At 36.2% G+C, this 27,908-nt stretch overlaps 1 long non-coding RNA gene across 1 annotated transcript in view; it reads right to left on the reverse strand.

The window, feature by feature from the left end:
• Positions 1–448: 448 nt before the first annotated feature.
• The window catches only part of LOC134756838 (uncharacterized), a 31,487-nt gene continuing 4,027 nt past the window's right edge, over positions 449–27,908 (reverse strand). Inside the window, exons 2-5 of the long non-coding RNA XR_010130133.1 lie at positions 24,954–25,099; positions 4,614–4,721; positions 2,975–3,130; positions 449–501 (exon numbers count right to left, since the gene is read on the reverse strand). This is a non-coding gene — a long non-coding RNA (uncharacterized lncRNA). The remainder of the gene's footprint in view (positions 502–2,974; positions 3,131–4,613; positions 4,722–24,953; positions 25,100–27,908) is intronic.

Here is a 27,908-nt window from a genome sequence, read left to right on the forward strand (position 1 = left end):
GGTTGCAGTGAGCCGAGATTGGCTACTGCCCTCCAGCCTGGGTGACAGAGTAAGACTCTGTCTCAAAAAAAAAAAAAAAAAAGAAATCAGTGAACTTCAAAAACAAAATATCTGTTGGAGAATTGCTTAATGGCTGAGCATGTCATGTGGTTGATCTTAGAGTATGTACTGGTGTGCAGGTGAGAAAAATGTATTTTGTGTTGTGTTGGGTGGAGTATTTTGTAGGTATCTGTTAGGTCTAGAGACCATTATCCTAAACAACACAGTAGCAGAAAACCAAATACTGCATATTCTCACTTATAAGTGGGAGGTAAACATTGAGAACACATTAGACACAAACCTGGGAACAATACTGAGGCCTGCTTGGGGGAGTAGAGTGAGAATCGAAAAACTACCTACCAGGTACTATGTTCACTATCTGGGTGATGAAATCATTTACACACCAAACCTCAGTGACTCGGAATTTACTCATGTAACAGACCTGCACAGGTAGCCCTGAATCTAAAATAAAAGTTGAAAAAACAATAAAAATAAAAACATAATGTCGAGTTAGTAAAGTGTGACACAAAATAATACACGTTGTATTATCTCATTTACCTAAAGTGTGTGTTGGGGGAGAAAACAAATCAAAATTGTTGTAAATCAGGCTAGTGGGCCTCTTCTGGGGGAGATAAGGACTAGAAAGGAGTGTGATAGGGTTTCTGTGGCGGTTGTCCTTTTTCTGAATTTGAATGCTGGTTTCACAGATAGGTTTAGTTTGTAGAAATAAGTCCAGCTATTTATTTATGTTATGCCATTTTACTGCATGCCCATTAGGATCTTAAATTAAATTCAATCCTTTGACCTAGAGCTGCAAGGTAGGTAAAACAAGATTTAAAAATTTAAAAACTAAGGAAAAATTATACCATTAAATTAATATGGTATAATCACTCTTTCTTCAGGTTGCTCTTAGGTTAGGCTTTTTCCATGCAAGTGACAGAAACTCCCTTGTTATTAGATTCTTTCTGACGGTAGCAATTTTTATTCTAATGAAAGGTAGCACTACCTCTCATTGACTTCCTATTGAGTCCTTCAAAAAGCAAAAGTTTTGAACCTTAATTCCCTGGTTCCATTATACCTAACTTCTATAATTACACAGGAATAGTCAAAAAGGTATGTGCTAAGACATCTTATCACTTAGACTTTCCATTTTCTCACAACACCAACAATTAACAACTCCATCATTCTTGTGACTACACTTTAAAACTTATCATCTCAGTATATTTCCACATCATGAATTTTATTTTCTCATAATTCATGCCCTTAACTTGATATTATATCCTCACAATAATCTCATTTCTTTATTCTCTACATCTGTTCACGCCAAGAACTCTGGTGTCTTAAAAAGTTCTGGTGGTAGTGGGCCAGGCGCGGTGGCTCACGCCTGTAATCCCAGCACTTTGGGAGGCCAAGGTGGGCGGATCCCGAGGTCAGGAGATCGAGACCATCCTGGCTAACACGGTGAAACCCTGTCTCTACTAAAAATACAAAAAAATTAGCTGGGCGTGTTGGCGGGCGCCTGTAGTCCCAGCTACTCGGGAGGCTGAGGCAGGAGAATGGCGTGAACCCAGGAGTCAGAGCTTGTAGTGAGCCGAGATCGCGCCACTGCACTCCAGCCTGGGCGACAGAGCGAGACTCGGTCTCAAAAAAAAAAAAAAAAAAAAAAAAAAAAGGTTCTGGTGGCAGTGGTGCCGTCAGGACTCTCTTGGATTTATTCCCTTCATATCAATCTTAATTTTGTTCATATGTCACTTCAGTTTCTGCCATTATCTGCAATTGCTTTATCTTTTTATAATTGGACATTTTTGTCAATTCAATAATGCTGAGTTCTGTATCTCTACCTAGAATCTCAAACTCTATTGGAGAAAATGGTATAACTTATATGTTGTCGCTATTAAACCTGTGTGTTCTATAAATGTGACTAGATCTTTGACACATGCATCAGGTCATACTGCTTCAGTAATGTTGTGTAAGAAACCACCTCAAAATTTGGTGACTTTAAACAACAATTTATTCTCACAGATATTTGCTTCAGGTGGGGTGACTCCACTTTATGTTTGATATCTATGGGTCTAGGTTGGTTCCACAAGTTCTCTCATTCTTGGTCAAGTAGGCCAGCTGGAGAATTCCTCTCACAGCTATGGCAGAAGATCAAAGAATGATGTCTAATAATGCAAATGATTTCTACATACCTGCTTGCAGCACATCTAAAATCCTTTGACCAAAGCAACTCACATTGCTGAGCTCAAAGTCAAAAGTGGAGAGTTGTGTGGAAATTTAAATGGCAAAAAGCAGTGCACAATGTAGGTTAACAAACCAATACTACTGTGTGTTTCTGTTTGGCTCCAAATATAATTCCCTCATTGTAACAGACCCTTTGTCTCGTACTTCACAGGGAAAAAGTCTGTTCAGCATGAATTTCTACAATTTTCTATCTTCTCATTGCCATCTTTGGATTTACCTGCATTTCTTTTTATGCTTTCCTATATCTTGCCATTCTCAAAGTGAAAGAAAAATTTGTTCATTTTTAATGTAGTCTCAAGCTACTTCTTAAAAATGTAGATTCCTGTTTCTCAATTGAGCACATTCTTTCTGTCTTTCTATTATCTGTGTGTGTGTGCATGTGTGTGTGTGTGTGTGTGTGTGCAGGTACACATCCTCTAACTTCTCCTGCCTTGTTTATATAAGGTGCTGTAAAAAAGTCTATGTCCTGGAGGCATTTTGTTTAAAACATAATATTCAAAATCAATTATTTGGGGAAGGCAAATGTAAAACAATATATATTTCATCTTTTAAAGCCAATTGCTTTAAGATCCTTCAGGGAGATTACAGGAAAGAAAAAAGTTTGCCTGAATTCTAAGAACCCCTTATAATTAAAGCTGTTACAACAGCAGTGGCAAATTAGCAAGGTCAATGCAAACTTCTCAGGACGTACCTTCTTTGACTCCTCTGGAAGTGGTTCCTTTTGCAGCCATGTTCTTATCCTTTGGGATGAACCTTGTATTCTCTGTCACCTGGGAGAATGGTCTTCTCCAGTATCATATTTCTCTGCTTGCTCCTTGTATGTCCTTTTTAAGGTGATTTTGAATACCTGTGATGTAATCCATTTTGTCAAGGTTTATAATGTAACTACCCAGGAGAAACTATATTTTTTCTCAATTTGATTTCCTTGAGGACACCCATATTGTCAACCCAAGGCATCCTGTTCTTCTCTTTTACCCACTTTTCTTAGTTCCCATCTTGCTTTTTTGAATTATTTCCTTCCTCATGAATGCCTCTGATATTTTACCTGGATAGAATTGTTCCTATGGTGAGGTGAGTAATGCTACAAAATGTGATTTATTTGGCTCCTATGTTCTCCAGGGGATTGTCCTACTACTGTGTTTTGGATTATTTTGAATTCCACTGTGAGTTATAATAACAATTTATCTATGAAATAAGCCATCTCTCACCACAAAAGATTGACAGAATTGAAAAATGTTTGCCTACAAAAGAAGAAAAAACATACAGAACTGTTGAAAAATGCATGACGAATTCCTACTGACTTATTTAGAAATTCTAGCTACTGTGGGGACAGACAACTCAAATTTCAGTTACTTTTTTTTTTAAAGTAAACCTTTCCCCCAAGTGGATTGATTTGGATCATGATTTCAGGATGCTTATAAATTCACATGTATCCTCTTGAGAAACTTCAAACTCTTAAAATAGTTTTAAGAATGTCTGTTTGTTGACAATGCTAAGAACTTTGTATTTTTAATAATAAATTCAGTACTATAAAATCCAGGTGAAGGAAAAAAAAAGAAAAAGGACTGAGATGATTCAATAGATAGCTAAAAAAGCATGTCTTCAGGGGATAGATGTTTCTGGTTTGGCTAACTCTCCTCCCACTTTTCTTGTAAAAAATGGTCATTTATTTAAAAGACAACACAACAGGAAAGTAAAATAGTATAAAACAAAACTAAACTAAAATGACAAATATAAAAATATTGAAAAGAAAGAACTTGGGGCTATCATCAGAGAAGGAAGGACTGGGTCTATGAGTTAGCCCTGTTCTTGGTCTGGCCTGAACCTACTCATAAGAACCCAGAGTCCTCAGATTTTGATTCTTCCTCTTTCCAGTGGCTTTTCTCATGGTCAAGCAAGGCTTGATTTTTCTCTTTTTCTACAAACCTGTGACTCTCATAATGCATGCATAAGCAAAGTATTCAGTAAGCAGTTTAGCAGTGATATTCTCAACAAGTGGAGTGTTAACCTGTACTCTTTTTCTTTGCTTCTGTTTAAAATTCTGTCTTAGACAAAAAGAGCCCAGGAACATGAAGACATGATGTGAGTAGAAAAGGCTCACCTGTGAGTTTGAAAGCATGAGTGTCAGAATAACCTGAAAGCAATGTTGAATCCAAATGAGCTCTGAACCCAACTGTGAGCCATGCTTCCTGCAGTTTTCACATTAATCTTAATCACTTTTAAAATCATTTTCTTTTTATCAGTGTTTTATCAGTTCATTCCCTTTATCTTCCTAAAGGGGGTTTTCACTCATAGAAAAATAAAGAAACCTTAGACATGATTCTTTCTACCTGAATTTTCCAGGGGACTTCCTGGATCATGGATGCCAGTAATCACCAAGGATGTTGTATTATCCACCAAAAGTTGTCTGCTCTCTTATCCAGTTTCTTTGCAAGGCCCTGAAGGGAAAATAGGATAGAACACACCTGTCCATCCGTTTACTACTCTGAACTCAATTCTCCATTACATGGAGACAATCTGTTTCTCTACATAGATAACCCGACAGGTTGGACATGTACAGAAGAATAAAGATTGGCATTTTAGTGAATTTATGCATCTCCGTCTTTGCCTCCCCTTACTCCATAGAGCCAGAGGATGTAAATAACTCCAACAGGGGAACTATCTAACAATTGGATAGTGTGTTTCTCTTAAAAAAAATCAGCATGCTGTTATCAGAGAAGTGGGAATAGAGGCTGGGAAAACAAATACATAAAATCTCAAAGGAAAGAACTTCCAGACTCAGCTGTAACAAATAGGATCCTCTGTACAGACTCTTTCTACTTCTGATCTGAGTTTTCTTCCTTGAGTGCCCGTCTCCTTTTCCATTATACCACTTTCTCAGGTATCAACCCAATTCCCTCTCTTAGAAAAAAAAAACACTATATCTTCTATGGGAATAGGCTTCTTTTTGTTTGTTTGTGTCCTCCTATTTTCTGGAAAGGAAATATGTTCTTTGGGTTTCATTTGGGTGAAGATTGACATTCCCTTCTTTCACTATTCACAGTTCCTGAAAACAGATGACTCTAATCTTCCTGGATCCTACAATTCTAGATCAATAGTGCTGCCACTTAGTTACCTACAGGGAGACATATTTTCATATTATATCAAATATGTGGTAAGCATATCATATGGAAACTACTGACAATTATCATTGGAAACCATACAGTTTAATTGTACATTTGGGAAAGAATATTTCCCCTACTAATTCCTATCCCCCAGCCCTCAATTACTGACTTTAAGAGCATCTGGTTGTTTCTTTTCACACTTAAGAACTCGGCATCACTGAAACTGTCACTAAGCTGCTCCTCAGCAGCTGCTCCTCTCTTTTCATTCTGGTCCTACTGTTCTAGAACGAGAAGGAGTTAGCTAATCCATCTTAACAATTAACTATTTCTGTCCTCTGCTTGTCTGTTGCTATGAACTGAATTATGTCACTCCCCACCCCAAAAATCATATGCTGGTGCCCTAATCCCCAGTGAGGTAGTATTTAGAGACGGGGCCTTTGGGAGACCATTAGGTTTAGATGATGTCATAAGGGTAAGGTCCTCATGATGAGATTAGTGCACTTAAAAGAAGAGATAAAAGAGTCTTTATTTGTTCTCTCATCTTCTCTCCACCATCAGCAAATCAGAAACAGAGCATTCATCAAAAATCAGCCATGCTGGCACCCTCATCTCGAACTTCCAACCTACAGAAATATGAGAAAATAAATTTCTGTTGTTTAAACTACTCAGTCTACAGTATATTGTTATGACTGTCCAAGCCAACTAAGACATCCGTGAACTTAATGAAGTCAGGGATTGTGTATGTTTTCTTTATAAGCACTCACAAGTACTTTACATGTACTTTATAACTACAGATGTTCTTCTACTTATGTTCCAATAAATCCATGGTAAGTTAAAAATATTATAAGTCAAAAATTCATTTAATACGTCTAACCTATCAAACATCATAGCTTAGCCTAACCTATGTTAAACTTGCTCGGAACACTTACATTAGCCTGCAGTTGGGTAAAATCGCCCAACACAAAGCCTATTTTATACTAAAGTGTTGAATATCTGATGTAATTCATTGAGTACTGAAGTATGGCTTCTACTGAACACATAGATTTTATACCATCATAAAGTTGAAAAATAATAAGTTGAACCATCATAAGTAGGGTACTTTCTGTACCTTATAAATACTTTATAAGTACTCGATAAATATTTGTTGACTTAATAAACATAGGTCATAGGCCAGAGAGACAAAATCTGTTTCATAACTCAAATAGTCCAATCCAACTTATCATGGTTAGAAAATCTACACAAGGGATGGTACCTAATACCTGTAGTAATAAACTTTATTGATTTGGGAGGAGAATATTCTTGCATTATGGGTGAGCCTTGCAGTGGCAGCAGAAAGCTGACTCAGGAGTAGGACTCTGACCGTCTCTCAATCTCTCTTTATATCAGAAAGAACACTTACATAATTGAAAGCCTGACATATCTGAGCCATCTTCAAGAATTCAAAATGTAAAAGAAAGGAAGCAATTAAGTTGGTTACTTTCAAGTAAATCAAACAATCTCTATTTTCCTGTAAGAGTGAAGTCATAAGACCCCATTAAAAATCACCTGTGCTTAGGTCCAGCACCACAGAAAATATCACCAGGCTCCTTCCATTGCCTTATTTCCAGCACCTTTTAACATTGGCTTCATGCGTGTGATTTTCTCACTGTTTCTTTACTGCTAATTTCTGCCTCACTGCACAGAACTTTCAAATTCTTCAGCAGCAATTTATTTTCTTTAATCCAGTTTTTTCCACTAGATGATAGTGGGTTCTACGCTATATTGCCCATGGACCAATCTCATTCCTTTTCCACATATCAGTTCCCTAATCACCCTGGAGGGTGTTCAGAATTCATTACTATTGTTCAGAATCCATTACTTGAATTTATAGTTTTTAGGGATACTCACTTGTATCCCTACCCCATGCCTTGGGGCCGTAAGTTCAAACAAGGGTGGAATAAAAACCAAAACCAAAACAAAACAAAACCTCTTTAGATCTGAGCCTGTTTTACACATGTGGCACTTGTCATACTGGAGTTGAGGCTTTCATCTCTGCAGTTCTGGTATAAAATCTTGGGAGGTCATGTACATTTTCAGGAAATGCTAAGATCTCTGTTACAGAGAAAAGGGAGTTATAGGTAGGGAAAGGATGATAGGGCCTCTTGACACTATGTTTCCTTCTGGTTTGTTTTGTTTTGTAGTGGCAGCACAATGGTGAATTATTTCTCGCCTCCCACAGGACTTCACAGGACAACCCAACTCTTCTAGCAGTAGCATATTCTAAGTATGAATGTCCAAATCCAGAAAGACATGCTGCCATTGGTATTCACAGGCCTGGAAAAAGTAATGAAATGAGGGAAAATATTCAAAGATACGGTGCTGCAAATAGTTTTGTTGGCAAGAAAATAGGACATTGCACAGAATGTACTCAAATATTAGTTTAACAAGCAGCCAGGACATTCTGAGCATGTAAGGAACTAGAGAAGCAGTTTGAAGAAAGTATGGGAAGTTTGACGATACCACTGAGGAAAATGGTGGTTGGAAATTACTAGGTGCAGTCAAGAAAAAAGGAAAATTTTCAAGAAGTATCAAAGGATTTAGCTGAAGTGTCATGGATTTAATACCATAAATGTAAAGAAACACCTATCCAAACAATTGTGTGAATTTCTATGACAGTGACCAGAATTGTAAAGTCAAGTCGAAGAGTGGCTGAGGTGTTCATTGGTTATGTATACAGGGTATGTGACAAGAGAGTTAAGGGTGCTGACAAGACTGCTTTGAAGTGATATCTCATGGGATATGGGATGGATGAAGAGGAAAGGAAAACTGATAGTTTATAATCTCTTCCATTTTCTGACTGTAACTTTTATTCCCAAACTTAATGTTTATTTTGGTTTTTATTTCTGATTATTTTCTGAAATGTATTATTAATGGTCCCAGAACATTTAAAGTTTATGCACTCACCAACACATATTTGGTGAGCATTAAAATAATTTTCCCAAAGTATAACTTTTTTACTTTTTATTAGTGTTGCAGATACATTGTAAACTATGCATCTAGTCTTTATGCACAATAAGCAAACAAAGTATAAGAATGACAATCTGTGAAAGAAGCAAATGGCAGAAGGAAAATTCACTTTAAAAAATTCTAAATTCTGCTACTGGAGAGAAATAATCAATAGCCATCTCTATATGATTTTGTCAAAGGAAATGTTTACATTAGGCTCTGTGACAAGAAAAATGTATTTCTACCGCCTGGTTTCATTGGTTCAGTATGAGTTGGTGGGGTTTAGTTTTTTTTTTAATCTCCCAGGTATGTATCATCTTCCTATTCTTAGGACCTTCTATACATTTTTATGGTTTTAAAACCTTAATTTTTTTTATTGTTGTGAGAAGTATTGAATCTGTATCAAAAAGAATAAGCTATGTTGAGGAAGCAACTTTCTTATGTTTATTAATACAAAAGAACTATTTTGATTCTAAAAGCAAGTCAGAATAAGCAATTAATCCATCTCTTCATTGAAGGCATTCTTTAATTTGTAATTAAAATTGCTTTGAATAAAAAAATTATGGAACGTTAATTGTATATAGATAAATCTCTGTAGATACTTCATCATGTAAAGCAATGTGACCAAAGGCAATCATGTTCCAGGGAAACAAACAGTAGCTGTAAGAATTTCTTTATTTTCCTTTGCTGGAATTAGTGTCAACTCACTGAGAACTAACAAATGGAAATACCAATGTAGGCACCATAAAAATTAACCTGTGGAATTTTGATCACTTCAGGTTATCAAGTCAAACACTCTGTCCTGATAATTTTACGTTTGTTAATAACAGCCCACAGTTAGGCATACCATGACAAATCTAATAAATTTTCATGTTGCAGAGTAAAAATTGATTTGTTAAGGGGGAAAAAGAAATTATTTCCCATGAAAAAAATTCACTGCTAGCTTTTTATTTTTCCCAACTTAGTAAATCACTTTATTTTAGAAAACCTGAAATAGGTCACCACAGAAATAAAGTGAGCTGATCCCAAGTTTTTCCTTATCTTAGCCTCTGAAAACAGAGACTTGAGTTGAAATCATAGCTCTAACTCTTAGCTAAGATACTTTGGAGAGCTATCCAGACCTTCTAAGTCTCAGATTTTTTCCCTTTAAAACATAGACAGTGATAGTGTCTATCTTACATGGTTATTGTGAGAATGAGATGAGATGAGAAATACATGCTTAGTATTAGGCCTAGCAACAGGAACCATTTAATAAACGTTAGCAATAATTAGTAGTATTTTTATGATTATTGAAGGATGTCATACATATTGTTCTTTTTGTTAGGGAATAGCTACAAATCTCAGATAATCAGCATAATTATAATAATATATTCAAATATAACTTGCTTGAAGGATTTTATTGATGATTTGGCTCATGGAAATTCAATTGCTTTTATTAGCATTTTCCCATTTGTAGTACATAAAATTATTATTGTTTTCCATCTGGAATGGTTTGATAACATGTCTTGCAATGTTAAATATTTTTAAATGTTGCCATCATTTTGATGAATAAATTTAAGATATTGAACTGCATAACATAGATTAATTTAAAAACTAAACATTAGATTTGTCAAATTATAGAGATATTTTAGAATTTGTCCTATTTGAATATGATTGAACTGAGATTATCCCAATTGTTTCATTTAATCATGTTATGAAGAAGGTATTTTTATTATAGAATGTAATACTATTGAATATAATTTTAAATATATGTATAATGGTAAAGAATCTATAAAGTTTAAAGGTTTAATATTAATGGCATACAGGATTTTTCATGGTTCACTTTCCTGCCTCTGTTTCCAGTTTTATAGCATGTCACTCTATAGGTGTACTTATGCTCCAGTGCTTACAGGCTACATCCTGGCCCCAGCCTTCAGTTTTTTCAAATGTTAATTCTGACTAAGAAATTCACTACCCGCTGCTTTCCCACTTTCCATGTTTGACACTTGTTATGTCATCCTTCAGAATTCAATTAATCCTTTATTTTCAAAGTGAATTCTTCCATGAACAGCATCTGTTCTCCATCATGTCTTTCTAGGCCAACTAGAGATATCATCTGCGTGTTAATAATATATGAAGCAAATCTCTACTAAAGTTTGTGTTTGTTTCTCTTTGTAAGTCTGCCTGTTCCAGTATTCTATGATCTTGAGGGGAGGGAATATGTTTTACTCATTCCGATACACATCTCAGTACTTGGCACAAACTAAAAACATAGTGAGTGGTTGTTCCATAAGCAAATAGATGAATAAAGAGATAAATAACGAATGCTATTTTTGGTTCTTGGATTACTTCAGGTTGCATTTGGCAGGTCTCTACAGCAATACTGAATTCTTCAAATAAAGTAGATATCATCAGTTTTGAAAATGAAGTTTCTGCTACGACTATAATTCTCAGTTAAATTCGAGGTTTGAATATAACAGTCTAGAGCTTAATAGATTTTATTTCGCTAAAATGGTTTTATTTTTAAACAAAAACCAAAAGTAGGTTAAAATAGATGTTTTGATTATACAATCAACGTTATAATATTTATAGAACCCTAAAAAAGGGACACAATTTTAGCCACAGTCTGTATTCCCAACAAATAAAAAAAATTATTTCAATTTTTCTTCCAGGTTGTATTCATCTTGAGACTTAAATTTACATATTTGTAACCATTCTGTAGAAGCAAGTTTACATCCTGCTTTTTCAGCTTTTTGTTGCATATTTTATACAAATTGTTCATGTGTCTTTATATTCATATTACCTTTTTGAAAATGTTGGTATAATATTATTTTGCATGAGTATATCTATTTAGATATTTAGCTTGGATTCTTTCTTTTACAGTATAAAGATACAGTGGGTATTTTTGTCATTTATTTTTTTCACTTTCTTGTACCTTATCACAACATTATTTTACATACATTTTATATGTATTTACTAAATAACCCAATGTATCTCATTCTAAAAAATGTAATTCGTGTATCAGAAGGTTGTAAATGCTTTTCTCCTAACTTTCCTCTTCCCTACAAGCTGTTTTGTTAACTTTAAATGAAAGCAATCCAGTCTACCTGAAGATAGAACATACTTTTTATGTTATACTTCACAATTCAATTAATCTTTTATTTTCAAAGCGAACTCTCCCATGAACAGTATCTGTTGTCCATCACTTCTATCAGAAGTTTGAACATACACTTCTCCTAACCATCCTCTTCCCTTAAAAGCTACTTTTGTTAACTTTAAATAAAAGTGATCTAAATTATTTTATTTAATAAACAATAGTAAAATCAGAAATATATCCAAATTCTCCTATTAGCCATGCATTCAAATTTTTTTAAAGTAGGTAATTTACTTCTTATCTAGTATGCCAACATTTTTAATATTTTAACAATAAAATTTATGGCAATAATTTTGGCAAAGCAATCAAAAGAGCTTAATAGGAAGAAAAAAAGTCCTCATAATGAATAAAAGAGTAAGAAATCTCAGCAAAGTGATGGAATATATAAATATATAAAAATAAAACATACACATTTCAAAACTGAAAAATTCAATATGTGTGATAAAAAAAAAATTGTTGGGCAGTCTTAACAGCAGAATGGCAATAATGGCAATAAGTCAGCAAACTTAAAAAATAAACCAGCAGACATTCTCCAATCTGAGAGAGAGGAAAAATACACTATAGACATTGAATAAAGCCTCATAACCTCTGAGACAATTTCTGGGGTGCTAATTCGTGCTTATTAGAGTTATTAGTCTATTAAAATGTAAACACTGGGTTTTTAACGGTGTGATATGGCTCATAACTGTGATAGTATAATTATAGTATTTGTTATACATTTAATTTTTTACAATTTTGCATTGTACTTGAGATGACTGGTTGCTATCATCCATTTTCTTTTTCCTTCATGATCTACTCAGTCCTCTGCCTTGGAAGAATAGGTTTGTAGTGACTACATCAACTTTTGCTTTAGCTTCTAGTTGGGTCTGGCTAGCAAGGAGAGTGGGAGGTTGAAGGGAAAAAGGAATGTGAAGTCTGGGTATTTTTTTCCTGATCTTGTCTCTGTTAGTCTTAGGCTGTTGGTCTTGCCTCCCTCTGCAGTCCTTTCTCTGAGACTATTCTAAGAGCCTCCTTTCCGTATCTCTTAGACCTAGGAGTGGTAACAACCACACTGTCCCTAATTGCATTAGAGGCTTCAGTATACCTTGAGCTTACCCTTCATCTTCCTTACAGCTTTTTAATTAATCCCTTTATTAAATCCTCCTGAATTATCATGATTTAAGTATGTACCAATTGTTTTCTGATTACACTGATACAATGACAAATTGAACAAGTTCTCTGCTCTGTTTTTGAATCTTATCCATATTGAACTTAATGTGGTTTGCATACATTATCAACCAAATACTTGGTTACATTGTCACACTTCAACTATCTATCTATTAATAGTATTTTGTGAACATTTGTTTTAAGCTAACTTGAGCCTTGCCTTTTTTTCCTTAAATACATTTCTACGTTTAGATATAGAGTTTTAGAATAATAAGATTCTTTTTCTCAGAAATTTTCCTTCCAAATCCTACTAGTGTTTAGAATACATTAGGAACACTGTAAATATTTGTTGAGTGTGTGCAGAAATAAATGTGAATGAGTGAGCATGTAAATAAATAAATAGCATGAATAAAAGCTTCAATTAGTTTTAAGTAGTTATTTGTTGCCTTATATGTTTACGATATGTATTTATCTCCAGCTCTCTCATTTGCTATTGGCAATAAATAAGAAGGAAGAAACTTTAAATGAAAGAATCCAAAAACACTATTGCCTTGTCTGTGGAAGTATGCTAAGGTAATTAATCCTTTGTGTAGAAGCTTGGGGGCCATTAAACGGAGAGTCAATTAGACTGACGATCACTGAGATACAAATTACTCACTAGAGACCTGAATTGGGAACATTTGAGTGAAAAGTGGTTGAATCTCATTGTTCTATTCTAACTGCTTTATTAGGCAAATTTTTGGGAAGAAATTACTAGAACAAAGCCTTTGGTAAACCTCCTCATAGAAGAAAGGGGTAAGAGGGATATGACTTATCCTCTCTTTGACCCTCTTATGTAATTATCATATTAGAGATTTTATAAATTGTAAATCACATTTTTGAATTAGACGCTAATCATTGTACATTATTATTTTAAGTTTCTTTGGAGTCTAATTTGCTAGTATAAATTTAGACTTTTTCAGGTAACTCTACGTTAAATTTATAGCCTAAGTTTTTTTTTTTTTTTCCATTTTGGTCTTTCTTAAATTTTGTTATCAGCATTATAATATCTTTGTAAAATATGTTTGGCCCTGGTTACTGTAAACGGCGTAGGTATGGTATATTCCTTAATGCTTTCGAAGACATATGTAGTTGCATCTTCTCCTGGCACATTTTCTGTGGGAATTGTGGAAAGCATTTCATTTCATAGTGAAATGGGAAAGTGAATTATATTTCCTGGACCCTGTGTTTTCTTGGGTTAATGTTGATCATAGTTGGTGAAGTAATAATTTAGGAGTCATCTTTGAATTAACCCTTTCCTTGATCCTCCATGTCTAATGCATCAACAAGTCATGTTGATTTTACCACCAAAACATTTCGCAAAATGCATTAAATTCTCTCCACCTCCAACTGCCCTACAGAAGGTAAGGTCATATCTTGCACTGACTTCTGAAATAATTTCCTAACTAATTTCTATTCTTGTCTTTCTGCAATCCATTCCCTGATATAAATAAGATGATGCCATTCTCCTCTTTAAAGTACTATGTCTATATCATCGTTCTCCAATATTTGTTGCTTGTCCTTGGTGAAAGTGTATTTTATGCAACAAATTAAGGCTACACGTGTGACTTGCTCTGGTCAATAAAATATAGGTAAATAAAATATAAGTGTGAGGAATGTGTGCCTTTCTGTACAAAAGCTTTAAGAATCACCTCAGGGACACTTCTCAGTGATCCCTTACCCCTACATAATATCACATATGGTCCTTCATTTGGTAGAAGCTGGCTGCATGTGGAACATGAGCCATAGGAAAGAGTAGAAAAGGTAGATTTAGTTTCTATCTTCTAATATGCAGAAGGGAACATGGCAAGAGGGTTGGAAATGAGATGGATAAGCCATCCTTGAGTGTCTTCCACAGTCACTCAAGAAAAGAGGAAAGATACAGCAGAATGATTTGTGGAGCTGTACAAGATTAGGCTGAGGTGAAGTAAAATGAGGAAAATAATGTTTTTTCACACCTTAAATTCTACCTAAGTATTTCCAGAATAATTTGTTCATCTTATTTTCTCAAACTCATCAGTTATCTCCCAGTATAAGAAAAAAGACAAACTTCACTTAAAGCACCTTTTTCATTCTCATTATTTCTAAATGACATGATTGATATATTTCTTCTTGGCTTTACTTATGTCTTCTTTAAGAATCAGATAAACACTTGAGATTGAAAATTCATTAAAAATTACTTGCCAGAGGAGAGTAATTGCCAATGCTAGGCAGAATAGGACAAATAAGACACTCTATATAATTTGTGTGGTCCGAACTGTTTTTGATTGTGCTTTAAGCTGGAAGAAAATTCATAAAGAAGAAACTATGCTACTCTAAGTAACTGAGTGGAAATGGTATTTGATTTTGTTTTATTTTCAGTGCTGCAATAAAACAGTAAAATTGTATTTGATAATACTTTACTTTTTCCACTGAAACATTACTATACAAAACTGTATTATAGTGGCATTTTATTTTTCTTTTAGTTTTTATTTTAAATTATTAAGTGTAATAGTTGTACATATTTATGGGGTACATATAAATAATAAATGCTTGATGTGATGGAGTTACCCTTATTTGTTCAGTACACACTGTATACCTGTATAGTATAGTGACTTTTAAATACAAGAAACCTATGCTGATATTCTTTTTTAGAACCAGAAAAGAAATAAATATGGTCAGGCCTATATGACAAATAAGATCACAGGGGGAAAAACAAACCACAAAAATCAAGATGTTACTAACATTTCCCAGTTTAAAGGAATCCTGCCCCTAGAGAAAATTTTACATATATTATAAGTAGAAGATATGGTACAACTGCAAAATCTCATCTGCAATTGCCTCTATGATATGTACAATATATTTTGTACATGGTTTTGTGACACTCAGCTGAGTTGTGGAATGAATGCTAAAGATGGCTATAGCTTTGGATATCCCAAGAAATAACATTTTAAGTGATAAAAGATGTATACCAGTTGGAAGTTTTATGTTAGTGAAAGTGACAGTGATTTCAGAGATTATTTAAGCCATCTAAAGTCGACCTGAGTCTTATATGTAAAACCTAGGCTCTACTTTTCCTTCAATTTATGTTATTTAAATCATGCATGGGTGATGCATTTTTAATTTTTGTTATCAATATAAAGTAATAGTTTTACATTTCTTCTTTTGTGGTTTCTATTTGGAGCAGTGGTATCCAAATATTAATTGTTTCTGACTCTTAGGGTTAGAAAATTTGAAAGAAGATGAAAGGTGGCATCCAGAGTTGCTCTTCCAAAGCTGGATAATTGGATGAGGTTTCCTGCAGTTGCTGGCCCATCACTTTGATACACATATATACACATTTACACATGCATACTTGGCTTGAGGTCAGAGGATAGAGTTTGTGCCTAAAAGAGGAGACAAAAAGCTCAGAGAGAAATTCTGGAAGGATGAAGTCACAGAAATGACAGGCCCCCAAATCAACATTTGAAATGTACTCAACTATGTGGTTATCTGTCAATGTATAAATGCTTGGGAGAACACAGGAGATTTAGGTAAATGTAGCAACTAGAAACTGAAATAAAAAATGGAGTATGTTTCAGCTGCTGCCTAACAAAAAGGAGGTATAGATTGGAGTTTGGGTTCAGCCAAGTTAATTGTCTGATAGAACAAAATTCACTTTTCATAGGAACATAATAGAATGCAGAGTCTTCACAAATATCATTTGTAATATTCACTATCTTTAAACATTTTGTACTTTCTACATTTTCTGGGATGAAAACAAAAATAACATATTTGTTGTGAAATCATTATTTGTGAAATTAATATATTTATACTATTTGTGTAAAATAGTATGTATGTGAATTACATTGTTTAATTTTATAGTGTTCATCATGTTTTTTATTCTGTTCTGTGTCTGAAACACTTTCTAAAGGTTGATAGTCACAGACATATTAATTTAAATAATACTGGTTTTAAAATGTCAGTATTGTTCAATTGCATTAATCATTAATTTAAGATAAACATATTATTGGAATTATGGTGCTTGGTAAAATCCTGAAATCTACTTTCAAAGCATCAAAACAATTCAATTTTGTGAAATATATCTTTTTGGCTCTCATAACTTTGTTTCAGTATGAAGGAATTGACCTCTAGCAAACAAATGCGATCCATTTATAATTCAGCAAATTAAAGCTTAATTACTAGCTTTAACGAAAGAACTATACAAAGCTTAATCATTAGCTTTACTGAGAGATCTATATTGTCATAGCTATATAAAATTAATAAAAAGTATTTTGCCTGAAAAGTGGCTGTGGCAATTCTAAGATCTGTTCTAGGAAAAGGACTGTACGACTGACCAGAATGTGTACATTTTACTATATGTGAATGGTGCCCTATGGAGTCGTGCACATATTCAGTGGTTTTGGTTCTATGCTAAAGTCAGTGAATCTTTAACACAAAACAGAATCAAATTTAATGACTATTATTGGCTAAATTTTGCCCCCCACCATTTCATTTGTTGAAGTCCTAACCCCTGCTACCTCAGAAGGTGACTTAATTTGAAGATAATCTTTATTTTATTTTATTTTTTTTTGAGACAGAGTCTCAGTGCATTGCCCAGGCTGGAGTGCAGTGCATGATCTCTGCTCACCACAACCTCTGCCTCCTGGGTTAAAGCGATTCTCGTGCCTCAGCCTCCTGAGTAACTGGGATTACAGGTGAGCACCATCATGCCCAGCTAACTTTTGTATTTTTAGTACAGATGGGGTTTCACCATGTTGGCCAGGCTGGTCTTGAACTCCTCTGGCCTCAAGTGATCTGCCCATCTTGGTCTCCCAAAGTGCTGGGACTGTAGGCATGAGCCACCTCACTTGGCCAGAAGATAGAGTCTTTAAGGAGGTGATTAAGGTTAAATATAGTCATTGGGTTTGGTCCTAGTCCAATACGGCTGGTGTCCTTAAAAGAAGGGATTAAGACACAGACATTCACAGAAAACACATGAATAAGAGGAAAGATGGCAGCCACCTACACACCAAGGAAAGAAGCCTCATAAGAAATCAACTCTGCTGGCACCTTGGTGTTGGACTTCTAGCCTCCAGAATTGTGAGATAATGAACTTCCCGTATTCAGTTTGTAACCTCCCAATGGGTTACCCATTGCCTAGACAGAGCCGATTTAACAAGAAAGGGAAATTGCAGTAGAGAAATAATAATTCACACAGAGCGGACTGTGCAGGAGACTGAGGTTTTATTATTACTCAAATCAGTCTCTCCAAGTATTTGGGGATCAGACCTTTTAAGGACAACTTCGTGGGTGGGAGGAAGCCAGTGAGCCAGGTGTTCTCATTGGTGAGGTAGCAGATGAAGTCATAAGGAATTGAAGCTGTCCTCTTACACTGAGTCAGTTCCTGGGTGGGGGCTACAAGATCAGATGAGCCAGTTAATACATGTGGGTGGTGCTAGCTGATCCATCAAGTGCAGGGTCTGCAAAATATCTCAGGTACTGATTTTAGAAGCAGTTTAGGGAGGGTGAGAATCTTGTAGCCTCCAGCTGCATGACTCCTAAATCTTAATTTCTAATCTTGTGGCTGATGTTAGTCCTACAAAGGCAGTCTAGTCTCTGGGCAAGAAGGAGGGTTGCTTTGGGAAAGGGTTGTTATCGTCTTTGTTTTAAACTATAAACTAAGTTCCTCCCAAAGTTAGTTCAGTCTATGCCCAGGAATGAACAAGGACAGCTTAAAGGTTAGAAGCAAGATGGAGTTGGTTAGATTAGATCTCTTTCACTGTTTCAGTCATAAATTTGCAAAGGTGGTTTTAAGGCTACCCAGTTTGTGGTATTTTGTTACAGCAGCTCTCACAAACTAATGCAGTGAGTGACTGTTTAAGTAAAGATGCTATTGTGTTTCTGTATTCTCATACTTGTACCTACTAAGAAGCTAGAGATTAGAAAAATTAAAAAATTTGGCCAGGTGCAGTGGCTCATGCCTGTAATCCCAGTACATTGGGAGGCCAAGGCAGGTGGATCACCTGAGGTCAGGAATTCGAGACCAGCCTGGGCAACATGAAGAAACCTCATCTGTACTAAATATACAAAAATTAGCTGAATTTGCTGGGCGTGGTGGTGGGTGCCTGTAATCCCAGGTACTCTGGAGGCTGAGGCAGGAGAATTGATTGAACCCGGAAGGCGGAGGTTGAAGTGAGCCGAGATTCTGCCATTGCAATCCAGCCTGGGTGAGAAGCAAAACTTCGTCTCAAAAAAAAAAAAGAAAAAGAAGAATTAAAAAATTGAAAGTCCTTGCAAACTAGACATCTATCAAAAGCATAAAAATGAAATTTTAATATACAACATGAAAAATAACAGTATATAAATGTTTACTTAGGGATAAAGTTAAGAGTTAGCATAACCTATATAATATATTTTTTTCTTTTTTTTTATTATTATACTTTAAGTTTTAGGGTACATGTGCACATTGTGCAGGTTAGTTACATATGTATACGTGTGCCATGCTGGTGCGCTGCACCCACTAACTCGTCATTTAGCATTAGGGATATCTCCCAATGCTATCCCTCCCGCCTCCCCCCACCCCACAACAGTCCCCAGAGTGTGATGTTCCCCTTCCTGTGTCCATGTGTTCTCATTGCTCAATTCCCACCTATGAGTGAGAATATGCAGTATTTGGTTTTTTGTTCTTGCGATAGTTTACTGAGAATGATGATTTCCAATTTCATCCATGTCCCTACAAAGGACATGAACTCATCATTTTTTATGGCTGCATAGTATTCCATGGTGTATATGTGCCACATTTTCTTAATCCAGTCTATCATTGTTGGACATTTGGGTTGGTTCCAAGTCTTTGCTATTGTGAATAATGCCGCAATAAACATACATGTGCATGTGTCTTTATAGCAGCATGATTTATAGTCCTTTGGGTATATACCCAGTAATGGGATGGCTGGGTCAAATGATATTTCCAGTTCTAGATCCCTGAGGAATCGCCACACTGACTTCCACAATGGTTGAACTAGTTTACAGTCCCACCAACAGTGTAAAAGTGTTCCTATTTCTCCACATCCTCTCCAGCACCTGTTGTTTCCTGACTTTTTAATGATTGCCATTCTAACTGGTGTGAGATGGTATCTCATTGTGGTTTTGATTTGCATTTCTCTGATGGCCAATGATGATGAGCATTTTTTCATGTTTTTTGGCTGCATAAATGTCTTCTTTTGAGAAGTGTCTGTTCATGTCCTTCGCCCACTTTTTGATGGGGTTGTTTGTTTTTTTCTTGTAAATTTGTTTGAGTTCATTGTAGATTCTGGATATTAGCCCTTTGTCAGATGAGTAGATTGCAAAAATTTTCTCCCATTCTGTAGGTTGCCTGTTCACTCTGATGGTAGTTTCTTTTGCTGTGCAGAAGCTCTTTAGTTTAATTAGATCCCATTTGTCAATTTTGGCTTTTGTTGCCATTGCTTTTGGTGTTTTAGACATGAAGTCCTTGCCCACGCCTATGTCCTGAATGGTAATGCCTAGGTTTTCTTCTAGGGTTTTTATGGTTTTAGGTCTAACGTTTAAGTCTTTAATCCATCTTGAATTGATTTTTGTATAAGGTGTAAGGAAGGGATCCAGTTTCAGCTTTCTACATATGGCTAGCCAGTTTTGCCAGCACCATTGATTAAATAGGGAATCCTTTCCCCATTGCTTGTTTTTCTCAGGTTTGTCAAAGATCAGATAGTTGTAGATATACGGCGTTATTTCTGAGGGCTCTGTTCTGTTCCGTCGATTTATATCTCTGTTTTGGTACCAGTACCATGCTGTTTTGGTTACTGTAGCCTTGTAGTATAGTTTGAAGTCAGGTAGTGTGATGCCTCCAGCTTTGTTCTTTTGGCTTAGGATTGACTTGGCAATGCGGGCTCTTTTTTGGTTCCATATGAACTTTAAAGTAGTTTTTTCCAATTCTGTGAAGAAAGGCATTGGTAGCTTGATGGGGATGGCATTGAATCTGTAAATTACCTTGGGCAGTATGGCCATTTTCACTATATTGATTCTTCCTACCAATGAGCATGGAATGTTCTTCCATTTGTTTGTATCCTCTTTTATTTCCTTGAGCAGTGGTTTGTAGCTCTCCTTGAAGAGGTCCTTCACATCCCTTGTAAGTTGGATTCCTAGGTATTTTATTCTCTTTGAAGCAATTGTGAATGGGAGTTCACTCATGATTTGGCTCTCTGTTTGTCTGTTGTTGGTGTATAAGAATGCTTGTGATTTTTGTATATTGATTTTGTATCCTGAGACGTTGCTGAAGTTGCTTATCAGCTTAAGGAGATTTTGGGCTGAGACAATGGGGTTTTCTAGATATACAATCATGTCGTCTGCAAACAGGGACAATTTGACTTCCTCTTTTCCTAACTGAATACCCTTTATTTCCTTCTCCTGCCTAATTGCCCTGGCCAGAAGTTCCAACATTATGTTGAATAGGAGTGGTGAGAAAGGGCATCCCTGTCTTGTGCCAGTTTTCAAAGGGAATGCTTCCAGTTTTTGCCCATTCAGTATGATATTGGCTGCGGGTTTGTCATAGATAGCTCTTATTATTTTGAAATATGTCCCATCAATACCTAATTTATTGAGAGTTTTTAGCATGAAGGGTTTTTGAATTTTGTCAAAGGCTTTTTCTGCATCTATTGAGATAATCATGTGGTTTTTGTCTTTGGCTCTGTTTATATGCTGGATTACATTTATTGATTTGCGTATATTGAACCAGCCTTGCATCCCAGGGATGAAGCCCACTTGATCATGGTGGATAAGCTTTTTGATATGCTGCTGGATTCGTTTTGCCAGTATTTTATTGAGGATTTTTGCATCAATGTTCATCAAGGATATTGGTCTAAAATTCTCTTTTTTGGTTGTGTCTCTGCCCGGCTTTGGTATCAGAATGATGCTGGCCTCATAAAATGAGTTAGGGAGGATTCCCTCTTTTTCTATTGATTGGAATAGTTTCAGAAGGAATGGTAGCAGTTCCTCCTTGTACCTCTGGTAGAATTCGGCTGTGAATCCATCTGGTCCTGGACTCTTTTTGGTTGGTAAGCTATTGATTATTGCCACAATTTCAGCTCCTGTTATTGGTCTATTCAGAGATTCAACTTCTTCCTGGTTTAGTCTTGGGAGAGTGTATGTGTCCAGGAATTTATCCATTTCTTCTAGATTTTCTAGTTTATTTGCGTAGAGGTATTTGTAGTATTCTGTGATGGTAGTTTGTATTTCTGTGGGATCGGTGGTGATATCCCCTTTATCATTTTTTATTGCATCTATTTGATTCATCTCTCTTTTTTTCTTTATTAGTCTTGCTAGTAGTCTATCAATTTTCTTGATCCTTTCAAAAAACCAGTTCCTGGATTCATTAATTTTTGAAGGGTTTTTTGTGTCTCTATTTCCTTCAGTTCTGCTCTGATGTTAGTTATTTCTTGCCTTCTGCTAGGTTTTGAATGTGTTTGCTCTTGCTTTTCTAGTTCTTTTAATTGTGATGTTAGGGTGTCAATTTTGGATCTTTCCTGCTTTCTCTTGTGGGCATTTAGTGCTATAAATTTCCCTCTACACACTGCTTTGAATGCGTCCCAGAGATTCTGGTATGTTGTGTCTTTGTTCTCGTTGGTTTCAAAGAACATCTTTATTTCTGCTTTCATTTCGTTATGTACCCAGTAGTCATTCAGGAGCAGGTTGTTCAGTTTCCATGTAGTTGAGCGGTTTTGAGTGAGATTCTTAATCCTGAGTTCTAGTTTGATTGCACTGTGGTCTGAGAAATAGTTTGTTATAATTTCTGTTCTTTTACATTTGCTGAGGAGAGCTTTACTTGCAAGTATGTGGTCAATTTTGGAATAGGTGTGGTGTGGTGCTGAGAAAATGTATATTCTGTTGATTTGGGGTGGAGAGTTCTGTAGATGTCTATTAGGTCCGCTTGGTGCAGAGCTGAGTTCAATTCCTGGGTATCCTTGTTGACTTTCTGTCTCGTTGATCTGTCTATTGTTGACAGTGGGGTGTTAAAGTCTCCCATTATTAATGTGTTGGAGTCTAAGTCTCTTTGTAGGTCACTCAGGACTTGCTTTATGAATCTGGGTGCTCCTGTATTGGGTGCATATATATTTAGTATAGTTAGCTCTTCTTGTTGAATTGATCCCTTTACCATTATATAATGTCCTTCTTTGTCTCTTTTGATCTTTGTTAGTTTAAAGTCTGTTTTATCAGAGACTAGGATTGCAACCCCTGCCTTTTTTTGTTTTCCATTTGCTTGGTAGATCTTCCTTTATCCTTTTATTTTGAGCCTATGTGTGTCTCTGCATGTGAGATGGGTTTCCTGAATACAGCACACTGATGGGTCTTGACTCTTTATCCAATTTGCCACTCTGTGTCTTTTAATTGGAGCATTTAGTCCATTTACATTTAAAGTTAATAGTGTTATGTGTGAATTTGATCCTGTCATTATGATGTTAGCTGGTTATTTTGCTCGTTAGTTGATGCAGTTTCTTCCTAGTCTCGATCGTCTTTACAATTTGGCATGATTGTGCAGCGGCTGGTACCGGTTGTTCCTTTCCATGTTTAGCACTTCCTTCAGGAGCTCTTTTAGGGCAGGCCTGGTGGTGACAAAATCTCTCAGCATTTGCTTGTCTGTAAAGTATTTTATTTCTCCTTCACTTATGAAGCTTAGTTTGGCTGGATATGAAATTCTGGGTTGAAAATTCTTTAAGAATGTTGAATATTGGCCCCCACTCTCTTCTGGCTTGTAGGGTTTCTGCTGACAGATCAGCTGTTAGTCTGATGGGCTTCCCTTTGAGGGTAACCTGACCTTTCTCTCTGGCTGCCCTTAATATTTTTTCCTTCATTTCAACTTTGGTGAATCTGACAATTATGTGTCTTGAAGTTGCTCTTCTTGAGGAGTATCTTTGTGGTGTTCTCTGTATTTCCTGAATCTGAATGTTGGCCTGCCTTGCTAGATTGGAGAAGTTCTCCTGGATAATATCCTGCAGAGTGTTTTCCAACTTGGTTCCATTCTCCCCATCACTTTCAGGTACACCAATCAGACGTAGATTTGGTCTTTTCACATAGTCCCATATTTCTTGGAGGCTTTGCTCATTTCTTTTTATTCTTTTTTCTCTAAACTTGCCTTCTCGCTTCATTTCATTCATTTCATCTTCCATTGCTGATACCCTTTCTTCCAGTTGATTGCATCGGCTCCTGAGGCTTCTGCATTCTTCACGTAGTTCTTGAGCCTTGGTTTTCAGCTCCATCAGCTCCTTTAAGCATTTCTCTGTATTGGTTATTCTAGTTATACATTCTTCTAAATTTTTTTCAAAGTTTTCAACTTCTTTGCCTTTGGTTTGAATGTCCTCCCATAGCTCAGAGTAATTTGATCATCTGAAGCCTTCTTCTCTCAGCTAGTCAAAGTCATTCTCCATCCAGCTTTGTTCCGTTGCTGGTGAGGAACTGCGATCCTTTGGAGGAGGAGAGGCCCTCTGCTTTTTAGAGTTTCCAGTTTTTCTGTTCTGTTATTTCCCCATCTTTGTGGTTTTATCTACTTTTGGTCTTTGATGATGGTGATGTACAGTTGGGTTTTTGGTGTGGATGTCCTTTCTGTTTGTTAGTTTTCCTTCTAACAGACAGGACCCTCAGCTGCAGGTCTGTTGGAATACCCTGCCTTGTGAGCTGTCAGTGTGCTCCTGCTGGGGGGTGCCTCCCAGTTAGGCTGCTCGGGGGTCAGGGGTCAGGGACCCACTTGAGGAGGCAGTCTGCCCGTTCTCAGATCTCCAGCTGCGTGCTGGGAGAACCACTGCTCTCTTCAAAGCTGTCAGACAGGGACATTTAAGTCTGCAGAGGTTACTGCTGTCTTTTTGGTTGTCTGTGCCCTGCCCCCAGAGGTGGAGCCTACAGAGGCAGGCAGGCCTCCTTGAGCTGTGGTGGGCTCCACCCAGTTCGAGCTTCCCGGCTGCTTTGTTTACCTAATCAAGCCTGGGCAATGGCAGGCGCCCCTCCCCCAGCCTCGCTGCTGCCTTGCAGTTTGATCTCAGACTGCTGTGCTAGCAATCAGCGAGACTCCCTGGGCGTAGGACCCTCCAAGCCAGGTGCGGGATATACTCTCGTGGCGCGCCGTTTTTTAAGCCGGTCTGAAAAGCGCAATATTCGGGTGGGAGTGACCCGATTTTCCAGGTGCTGTCCGTCACCCCTTTCTTTGACTCGGAAAGGGAACTCCCTGACCCCTTGCGCTTCCCAAGTGAGGCAATGCCTCGCCCTGCTTTGGCTCATGCACGGTGTGTGCACCCACTAACCTGCGCCCACTGTCTGGCACTCCCTAGTGAGATGAACCCGGTACCTCAGTTGGAAATGCAGAAATCACCCGTCTTCTGCGTCGCTCACGCTGGGAGCTGTAGACTGGAGCTGTTTCTATTCGGCCATCTTGGGAAATTTTTCAGTCCTATATAACATATTAAGAAAGCAATATAGCCTGTTATTTATGAGTACTTAACTTTGCCACTTGTTATATTCATGTCCAAAGGCAAGTGAATTAATTTTCTGTGTCACGAATTTCCAGGGATATTGCTGAGAACTTACCTTATTCCTTTATTATAGAACTAAAAAGACAACATATGTAAAGCAACACAGTGCCTGTTGTATATTATTGCTTAAAAAGTGTTAGTTATTTTTGTCGTTTATTCATTTATAAAAGGAAGTATATTAACAGTTATCAGATTGCTTACTTATAAGATTTGACCAAAGATATACATGAAAAGCCATTATCACTTTTCCAAAATGAATTCTGTTAGCTTTTCATTAAACAGATAAAAACATGTCACTATTGTGTTCCTCTTCAAAGATACCGTACTAGGTTTCTTTGTTGTTGTTGTTGTTTTGCTTTTGTTTTGTTTTTGCAATGTGAAGGTGATTAGATTACTTCCAGATCTACTGTATGTGTTAATTATTATAATTCTACAAATAATGGGTTTGATTTAAAATATTGTGCTAACCACATAATTTTTACTTTCTTCAAGTTCAATTTATTTTTCTAAAAGTTTAAAAAGATGATTTAAAAAAATCCAAAGGCTCCAGTAGCCTACCGTTTTACCAGTCTAGTTAGTATGATATTTTAAGCATAATTTAGGACATTATTGGAAGATATGCAAAAACATGGGGCAATTATATCAAAAGAAAATAAATATTCAGTAGTAACAAAATTGAGGTTCACTGTTGTGGAACTTGATGAGACCCTTATGTGTAACCAGTTCCAGGAGGGCTATTTTGTTTTGTTTTGTCTTTATTAACAAAAATAACAGAAAGAATAACAGTTATAGTACAGTAAAAGTTTTATGAGTTTTATAGAGAAGAAGGGGTAATTAGGTTCTGAGCTCTTTGGAGCCAATAAGCCACTATCTGGGTTTTGCCTTCAAAAGCAAATTTAGAAAATTTATACAGCAGCAAGTTTAGACTAAAATACATATTTTTTTTTTAAAGCTACAAAGAGACCTCTTTTTTTTGAAGCTTTGATAGGGTAAAATAAACCTAGAAGCTGTTTACTATAAAGTTAGTTACTCTAAAGTTTGATAGAGATGGTGGAATACAAATGTAGGCGAGGATATTTTTGCACCTGGAAGTCTGCAAAAAGTGCAAAAGATACAACAGAGTATTATTTTAGACAGTAATTGATGCTGATATAATAGCAGTATGTCATTAAATTGTCCTTGGGTAATCTAATTCCTGAAATTTTACTCCTTATACAATGTCTCTTGCTTATTCATAATAAGACGTCCTAATATGAAATGTATCAAGTACTTTAATTTCTGAAACTTAATTTTAACCTATTACTTGTCTTTCTAGTTTCAGTTCAGCCATCATCTCCTTTAAGACATCCTACTTTATTCCTTTAGTCTGTGTGAAGGACAATTCTTATTTGGTAAAAATTACCATGTGTGTACCACTATTGTAGCATTTATCATATTCTAATTTGTGTTGCTTATTAGGCTGTATGACTTGCATGTTTTAATTATCAGTCCCTTCTTCTAGCACTGTGAGGAAAATGTCTGCTTATTTTTCTTCTTCATTAATCTTTATTTGTAATCTTAGCACCTGGAATAGTATTTGCAAGAGAAGGTGCTCAAAATAACTTTAATTAATAAATGAACAATTGTGTATGAACTAGTCCCATTTAAAAAGTACATTTACACATTTCAGAGTTCCACTTCCATGTGATGGAAAATATTAGAATTCAAAGAATAAAAATATAAAGGAAAATAACCTCCTCTTTCTTAGCAAATCCAAGTATATTATAACACCACAGGGAAGGTCAGAAAGTTCTTCTGTTCTATGTTACTCTACTATTATAGAGTTTACTTTTCAAGTTAATATCAGGCCCTATGATATATCAGAGCAATTTCTGGACTTTGCTACTTTGTATCTTCTTGCAGAGCTTATTATGAAAAGAATGCAGTGTTAGCACAAAGTTCCCCCACAGTGCTAGGCTGGGAACCATAGGTTTTATCTTTCAGTGTCCCCATGTGAGCAATTCCCCTATGCTGGGAGGTCCCTCTGGACATACACCCTGAAGACTCCAAGAAAATAGCTAAGAATATGACTGAATATTTCACAGTTTTTCTTTCCAAAACAAAACTATGGGAATTTTATGGAACCTAAAGGGGTTACTAGAGATAAAAATGGCTTTTCCTGTGAGTCAGAAAGAGTCACAAAAATAGCTGACACAAGCAAATGTGGCAGTTGCAAACTGCATGCAAAAGATATTTGATAACACTAAGCATTCTCCACAAGGTAGAAAACTCTGCACACTAGACCATAAGGTAGTTAGATTTGAAAATGAAAACAAAACACAAAAATAGAAAGTGTTGACAAGACCTATGTTATAAAATGCATAACACAACACAATAATACAACATTATACCCTAGACTTCAGTTAACTCCTGTGTAAATGCTGCTTTTAAAGCCTGATCTGGCTGCCTTAGAAGTTTCCCATGAGGACTAAATAAAATGACAAATGTGCGAACGTGATTTTGAAATGCAAATGACTGTACAAATACGACTTGCCCATGGTGTGGTTAATCATAAACAATAGGTGGAGAAATTATGGAGGTAATGATAGCTTCATCTAAGCCTAAGAGGAAGAAACTACTCATGCCCATGTGAGTTCTCTACCTCTTTGGGTGATTATCTCTCCCCTGCTTACTACTCTTCAAATGCACTGGACATCAGTAGGTTGTCAAATATGCCCGAGACTTTCC

This window comes from Gorilla gorilla, chromosome 13 (genome assembly GCF_029281585.2).
Source record: "Gorilla gorilla gorilla isolate KB3781 chromosome 13, NHGRI_mGorGor1-v2.1_pri, whole genome shotgun sequence".
In the NCBI taxonomy this organism is placed as follows: Eukaryota; Metazoa; Chordata; class Mammalia; order Primates; family Hominidae; genus Gorilla; species Gorilla gorilla.